This window comes from Primulina tabacum, chromosome 14, assembly GCF_025594145.1.
Source record: "Primulina tabacum isolate GXHZ01 chromosome 14, ASM2559414v2, whole genome shotgun sequence".
Classification (NCBI taxonomy): Eukaryota; Viridiplantae; Streptophyta; class Magnoliopsida; order Lamiales; family Gesneriaceae; genus Primulina; species Primulina tabacum.
In genome coordinates, this window is record NC_134563.1 from 19,502,236 (window position 1) to 19,511,154 (window position 8,919).

The following is an 8,919-nucleotide window of genomic DNA, read 5'->3' on the forward strand; positions in this document are numbered from 1 at the left end:
AGACATCTAGGAGCATGATATGAACCGTGGCTAAGGGCCATAGGCCAACCAAGATCCATACCAAGCAACAAAAGAACGAAATCAAAAGCTGAACAAATGAAGAAGCCGAATGGGGAAAGGGGCTGTTTTCACGTTTTGATTAAAAACCGAGGGGCCATGGACCAAGCCACCAAAAGGGAAACTTAGTCACGTCTTAGACATGCTAGGGAAGTGATCCAACCATGGCTATAGGCCCTTGGGGCAGCCAAGATCAGATCCTTCCTCCTTGACATCCAAACTGAATTTTCGAATCACATTTCTGCACCTATGGGGAACTTGCTGTCATTTCGGTTTTCCAGCAAGCATGGGGCTAGTTTGGATGGACCAACATGGTCCTAATGCATCCTACTACATGTATACAAGCCGCCTTGGGAGCCTGGAGTCGATCCAATACCTGAAACTCACAAACCAAAAGAAATCGTGAAGCTTGCCATGAAGAGCCGAAATTCTGCATGTGTGTTCCAAAATATTTTGACATGGATCTCGATTTTTGCTTGCTAAAACATGATAATGTACTGAAAAATAAATGATAATATGACTTGATTGAGGCTTGAAAGAAATCTAGACATGCCTGGTTTTGTTTCGAAAGAAAACGAACGAAACAACGACGACGCGGCACGGAGGAGGTGGAGCGCTTCTTGTCTACCTTTCTTGAACTCGATTTTTTTTTGCCTTCCCTCTAGCTAAGACTCAAGATTTTTCTACACTGAAAATGGATCTGAATGGTGCTGAATTCGGTGGTGAGGGAGGGAGAAAATGGTTGGGGAGTGAGATAAGATGGGTGCAAAATATAAGGAAGGATCAAGACCAAGTCCACTCCCTTTTGAATTTGAATTTTGAATTATGGTTTGATATCAAATGAGTTGGTGGATGCTTCTAGGAGGTGGTGGCCGAAATTTATCTTGATTCTAGACTAGGATATGTCCATTTATTTAATTAAATTGTGCTCCCAAAAATCCTAGAATTATCCTACTAATTACATGCAAAGAATTGGTCAAAGTTGATGAGTTGGAAAATGAATCTTCTAGCACTAAGGGTGGCCGGAAAATGCATAATAAAATAAAGGGGAATGTTGATTATCTAGTCAACTAATAATCCTTGAAAGCCTTACTAATCCTTTAAATAATTTAGTGAGCTAACCCCTTAATTAAATAACTTAAATGAGTTCATTTCTTAATCACCTCAAATAATTAAATTTAATCCTCAAACCTCCCTTTCTAACTTAAATGAACTTACTTGCTAGCTAAATTAACTTCTGAAATATTTCTCGAATCTTAAATTCTATCTCAAAACTCCAACTCCGGTCCGGCCTCACTGAAAATACTGAAATGCTAAAAATCAATCTACTGAACTGAAATAATGAAATAATTAACTTCAAACAAATGCATTTAAAATAATCATGCAATGAAGTCAATTAAATTTAAAAATCTAGAATTATGCATGGCTTATACGTCTACTGACTTACGGGTTCTACAATCCTTCCCCCCTTAAATAAATTTCGTCCTCGAAATTAGAACTCACCGAATAACTCGGGGTATCGACTTCTCATCTCCGGCTCAGACTCCCACGTAGCTTCCTCCTCTGAATGGTTGAGCCATTTGACTTTGACTCGCTTAACCAACTTGTTCCGAAGTTTCTTCTCCTGTCTGTCTAGGATCTGCACGGTTCTCTCCTCATAAGACAAGTTCGGAGTAAGCTGCAACAGCTCGAAATTCAGCACATGCGAAGGATTTGCCATATACTTCCTCAGCATGGAGACGTGAAAGACATTGTGTACTTCGGCCAGATTTGGCGGAAGAGCCACACGATATGCTAGCGTCCCAACTCTGTCGAGGATCTCAAACGGTCCAATGAATCTCGGACTGAGCTTCTCTTTCTTGCCAAATCTCATGACACCCTTCATAGGTGCCACTTTCACGAAGACATGATCGCCCACTGCAAACTCTAACTCTCTCCTCCGCTGATCGGCATAACTCTTCTGTCGACTCTGAGCAGTCCTCATTCTATCACGGATTTTGACTACTACATCTGCTGCCTGCTGAACAATCTCTGGACCCAACTCTGCTCTCTCTCCTACTTCATCCCAATGAACAGGAGATCTACACTTGCGGCCATACAGTGCTTCATACGGAGCCATACCTATAGACGACTGGAAACTGTTGTTATAGGTGAACTCTACCAATGGTAAGTTCGACTCCCAACTCCTAGAGAAATCAATGACGCAAGCACGGAGAAGATCCTCTAAGATCTGAATAACTCGCTCCGACTGTCCATCTGTCTGCGGATGGAAAGCTGTGCTAAACAGCAACTTCGTACCCATAGTCGAATGCAAACTCTTCCAAAACGAGGAAGTGAATGTGGGATCTCTGTCGGATACGATAGAAACTGGAATACCATGGAGTCGGACTATCTCTCGGATATACAGCTCTGCATACTGAACCATGGTGAAAGTCGTCTTAATAGGCAAGAAGTGCGCTGATTTGGTAAGACGATCTACAATCACCCAGATAGCATTCGATCCTCTGGCTGACCTCGGCAATCCGGTCACAAAGTCCATGGTAATGTTCTCCCACTTCCACTCGGGAATAGGAAGAGGCTTGAGCAAACCTGCTGGTCTCTGATGCTCGGCCTTCACTAACTGGCAAGTCAGGCACTCGGATACAAAACGCCTGATGTCCTTCTTCATTCCTGGCCACCAATACAATAGCTGCAGATCTTTGTACATCTTCGTACTCCCAGGGTGAATGGAGTACGGGGACGTATGGGCCTCTGATAAGATGTCTGCTCGGATAGAATCACTGCTGGGAACCCATACCCTATCTCGGTATCTCACAATACCGTCGCTGACTGAATACAAAACACTGCCCTTGGCTTCATCTCTCTTCTTCCACTGTGCCAACTGCTCATCTGCTGCCTGACCGCTGCGAATACGGTCAATAAGAGAGGACTGGATAGTCAAGGTAGATAAACGAGGAACTCTACCTCGAGGATAAGTCTCAAGATCAAACCTCTGCATCTCCATCTGAAGAGGTTTCTGAATCGTCAAATGAGCCATCACTGCGACTTTCCTGCTCAAAGCATCCGCAACTACATTAGCTTTAGCCGGGTGGTAGCTAATGTCACAATCGTAGTCTTTCACAAGCTCCAACCAACGCCTCTGACGCATGTTCAGCTCCTTCTGCGTAAAGAAATACTTGAGGCTCTTATGGTCGGTAAAGATCTGACACTTCTCTCCATACAGATAGTGCCTCCAAATCTTCAAAGCAAAAACTACGGCCGCTAACTCCAGATCATGGGTGGGGTAGTTCTTCTCGTGGATTTTCAGCTGTCGAGAAGTATACGCTATCACTCTCCCATGCTGCATCAAAACTGCACCTAAACCAAGCTTCGAAGCATCGGTATAAAGGACAAACTCACCAGATCCTGACGGTACAGCCAAAACGGGTGCTGAGATAGGAGCTTGCTTCAAAGTATCGAAGCTCTTCTGACACTCCTCGCTCCACACAAACTTCACATTTTTCTTGGTCAGTGCTGTGAGTGGAACGGCAATGGATGAGAATCCCTGAATGAACTTCCTTTAATATCCTGCTAGCCCAAGAAAACTGCGGATCTCTGATGCATTTTGAGGCACAACCCAATCTCTGACTGCTGCAACTTTCGCCGGGTCTACCTCAATGCCACTGCTAGAAACAATGTGGCCCAAGAACGCCACCTTCTCTAACCAGAATTCGCACTTACTGAACTTTGCGAATAATTTGTGCTTCTGCAATGTCTGCAACACTGTGGTCAGATGCCTGCTGTGCTCCTCCCGATTCTTGGAGTAGACGAGAATGTCATCTATGAACACTATCACAAACTGGTCGAGGTACGGCTGAAATACGCGATTCATTAGATCCATGAAGATCGCTAGCGCATTTGTCAGACCGAACGGCATCACTAGGAACTCGTAGTGGCCATAACGAGTCCTGAAAGCTGTCTTCGAGACATCAGCATCTCTCACCCTCAACTGGTGATAACCGGAACGCAGATCTTTCTTGGAGAAAATCGAAGCTCCCTGCAACTGGTCAAACAGATCCTCAATCCTCGGCAGTGGGTATTTATTCTTCACTGTAACCCTGTTCAACTCCCGGTAGTCAATGCAAAGCCTCATCGAGCCATCCTTCTTTTTCACGAATAAGACTGGCGCGCCCCATGGAGAAAAGCTCGGGCGAATGAACTCCTTGTCGAGAAGTTCCTGGATCTGCTTCTTAAGCTCTGCCATCTCTGTCGGTGCTAGACGGTACGGCGCTTTGGATATCGGAGCCGTACCTGGCATAAGCTCAATGGAAAACTCCACCTCTCTCTCTGGTGGCATACCAGAGACGTCTTCGGGAAAAACGTCTAAGAAATCTCTAACAATCGGAACATCTGAGGCTGACTGGCTGGGTTCCTCGGGGACAGATAAAAAGGTTGCTAGAAATGCCCGACACCCTCTATGCATGAGCTTCCTAGCCTGAACATAAGGAATAATGCGCGGTAAGGAAAAGTACCTGTCCGGCTCAAATAAGAACTGCTCCATTCCAGGCGGTCGGACAAGAACGGATCTCCGCTGGAAGTCTATCAACACTCTGTTCTTCAATAGCCAGTCCATCCCTAGGATGATGTCAAATTCCGGCATCGGTAACACGATCAGATCCGCATAAAGAAGATTACCGTGCAGCTCAAGGTCTATATCTCGGATAACATTGGTAGCTGCCATCTCCTCGCCTGACGGCAACACTACTGAAAAGGCTGTATCTAGCCCAATGGTTTGGATCTTGAGAAAGTTTGCAAAGACCTCCGAAATAAACGAGTGAGTGGCCCCTGAATCTATCAAGGCCTTGGTAGCGGAACCAGATATAAAAATTCTCCCTGAAAGAGCGGAGTTCTAAGTTGAATCCCACTACAAGATCTAAACTTATAGACATGCAAAGGTCAAGGTTCCTCTAGCTTAATTTCCTCTGAAATAAATCTGAGTAGAGCATGCAATCCTATAACAGTTCTAAGTTCAAAAATCTAAATCCCGATTCCCAAAACGCTGAAATTCAAATAATAACTTAAAGTTTAAAGGTACCTGTCAACAACATAGTCTCCGGGTTGGTTTCCGCGGCATGGAGAGCAAAAACCCTGCCTTGGGTAGGCAGATTCCTCTGAGGACACTGCAGCAACATGTGGTCTGGACTGCCACACTTAAAACACTTTCCTGAGCCAGCCATACATGCTCCAGGATGGCGACGTGAGCACCTGGGACAAACTGGGTGCTCCTGAGACCTCGGGGCTGGGCGTCCCCGCTGCTGCTGCTGCTGCTGCTGCTGCTGGCCTCGGTTCCTGGGCGGTCCATAAAAAGGCCTCTTATTCTGCTACTGATGCTGATGAGGAGGAGGGCGGTGCGGTGCCTGGACTGGGCGCTTGCCCTGGCGATCCCTCTCGATATCCCGCAGATCCTGCTCTGCGGCTAAGGCCTTGGAGACGGCAACCTCATAAGTAGCAGGGTCAGATACCCTAACATCCCGGCGCAAGATCGGCCGTAAGCCCACCAGGAAGTGCATCAGCATGGCTCTGGCATCATTCGCTATCAGGGGCACAAAGTGACAGCCCCTCTCGAACTTACGGATAAACTCCGTAACCGACATATCCCCCTGTCTCAGACTCATGAACTCGGTGGTCAGCCTGGTGCGAACCTCCTCAGCAAAATACTTGGAGTAGAAAACCTCCGTAAAGCGGGTCCAAGAAAGTGTAGCCAGTGTCAGGGCTACCGAAGCTCCTTCCCACCATAAGCGGGCGTCTCCAGTGAACAGGTAGGTGGCACATCGGACTCGGTCTGCGTCCCCCAGCTCCATAAAATCGAAGATAACCTCGAGGGATTTGATCCATCCCTCGGCAACCATGGGGTCAGATGCCCCAGAGAATTCCTTCGGGCGCATCTTCATGAATCGCTCATACACAGCCTCGGGCCCTGTCGGCCTGGCTGCGGCTGCGGCTACAGCTGCGGCATTGCCCCCCGCAAACTGTGCGAAGAACTGTGCCATCCCAGCTAACATCTGGGCACTCATGTCCGGTGGGGGCGGTGGAGGAGGTGGTAGGTCTCCCTCCGGTCTATGCTCCTCTCTGTCCTCTCGGCGAGGCTCCTCCTCTCTGATGCGCTCTAAAATGCGTCTAGGGGAAATACTGTTCCAACATAACCCATACGTAACTAACATGCATAATTCCATAATTTATTTTAAATGAACTCTGAAATACTGAAAATCTGGAAGCATGCTGACAAACTAATTCATGCTTTAACTAAAATGCTGAACAAAATGCTGAACTGAAAACTTACAGACCAAAGGCGTGGCTTCGTGAGCTTCTCGCGGTCAGTAGTAGTGAAACCCTATACAGAACCACCGCTCTGATACCAACTGTGAAGGGCCTAAAACTGCTTTCTTGAAAATTTGCGGAAAATTAAAAATTTTCTTTTTAAAAGAACTCAAATGGCCTCATTCATAAAATCACTGGTGAATCAAGTTCCATATTTCAAAGTATTGCAGCGGAAGAAAATTAACAACTGCTGCTCTGAGGTCCTCGGGTGCCACTACTGCCGACCCAAGCTGGCTCACTGGTCCCCGCCCTCGGCCCTGGCCTCATCAGTACCTACAACAATCAAGTCTAGTGAGCCTAAAGACTCAGCATGCATAAATCGCAGGTAACGAGTAAAAATCGGAATTTAAAATATGCATGAGTTAACATATCCTTTTCTGAGGCATACTGAAAATAATCTGTACTAAGCAATTATAATACGTGCATAACTGAACTGGAAATCACTGTAAAAATATTTGCTCCTTGGAGCCTGTACTGAAATATCTGGTAAAATTTTCTGTTGAGATTATGTTTTACCCCTGTGGCCACTGCACTAAGCTGAACTGATCGGTAACTGGCTACCGGGGAGGCTGAAACTGAACTGAGCTGGCCGGTCACTGTCGACCGGGTGGTACCATACTGAACTGATCGGTCACTGGCGACCGTATAAAATAACACTCCCACATAGTGAATGAACCACAAGCCATATCGCATAAATCTCAAAAATAATCATTTTCTGTTTAATGCACGTAAAATAATTAACTGGCGTAATGAAAATTCCTGTAATTTTACCAACTGGATTGGATTGGATCGTTCCCAGGCTCGCTGCAACCTAACTGTGCCATGAAAAATATGCAATAACTTAAACTTGACCAACTACGCAATTACGTTCAAAAGATGCGACTGTGACGCCTAATGACTTCGCATTTAATCATGACTCCGAGCCAACTTGAACCGACACTGAACCGACGTATAGTCATGATTAAAATACGCTGAAAAATCATAAAATAATGTTCCTAAAATGATAGGGTCGAAATCTAGGTGGAATGGTGGCCAAAACACGAAACGCTCTTTCGAGAGTCAATTTGGCACATTGCACCGTAAATTCTCGTACGACCTCAAAAATGATCCAAATGACGAACGGTCAAAAACATGACCTTCCTAACTCAATGAGGCACTGTCCAGTCCAAGGCCATGGGCTAAAAGCCAACCAAGAACTCGAACGAGCCTCTGAACCGACACAGCAACTTGCTGTAATTCCCAGCAGCTGCGCAACTACAAGACTTGCGTTGGTTTCGAGACTATCGGCCATTAGGGGAGTGAACCACCGACCAGAGACTCTTACCAACATCCCAAGTAATGATTTGAACCATGGCTAAGGGCCCTAGGCCAGCCACAATCCGCATCACACCAAATCTCAACCGAAGGGTCCAACCGAGAGCAACGTGCATGCGTGTGTAGTGTTTATGCTATGATCGATGTCTCGTGTCGTTCCAATGGCCATTTGATTGACCATGGCACTATCTAGACATCTAGGAGCATGATATGAACCGTGGCTAAGGGCCATAGGCCAACCAAGATCCATACCAAGCAACAAAAGAACGAAATCAAAAGCTGAACAAATGAAGAAGCCGAATGGGGAAAGGGGCTGTTTTCACGTTTTGATTAAAAACCGAGGGGCCATGGACCAAGCCACCAAAAGGGCAACTTAGTCATGTCTTAGACATGCTAGGGAAGTGATCCAACCATGGCTATAGGCCCTTGGGGCAGCCAAGATCAGATCCTTCCTCCTTGACATCCAAACTGAATTTTCGAATCACATTTCTGCACCTATGGGGAACTTGCTGTCATTTCGGTTTTCCAGCAAGCATGGGGCTGGTTTGGATGGACCAACATGGTCCTAATGCATCCTACTACATGTATACAAGCTGCCTTGGGAGCCTGGAGTCGATCCAATACCTGAAACTCACAAACCAAAAGAAATCGTGAAGCTTGCCATGAAGAGCCGAAATTCTGAATGTGTGTTCCAAAATATTTTGACATGGATCTCGATTTTTGCTTGCTAAAACATGATCATGTACTGAAAAATAAATGATAATATGACTTGATTGAGGTTTGAAAGAAATCTAGACATGCCTGGTTTTGTTTCGAAAGAAAACGAACGAAACAACGACGACGCGGCACGGAGGAGGTGGAGCGCTTCTTGTCTACCTTTCTTGAACTCGATTTTTTTTTGCCTTCCCTCTAGCTAAGACTCACGATTTTTCTACACTGAAAATGGATCTGAATGGTGCTGAATTCGGTGGTGAGGGAGGGAGAAAATGGTTGGGGAGTGAGATAAGATGGGTGCAAAATATAAGGAAGGATCAAGACCAAGTCCACTCCCTTTTGAATTTGAATTTTGAATTATGGTTTGATATCAAATGAGTTGGTGGATGCTTCTAGGAGGTGGTGGCCGAAATTTATCTTGATTCTAGACTAGGATATGTCCATTTATTTAATTAAATTGTGCTCCCAAAAATCCTA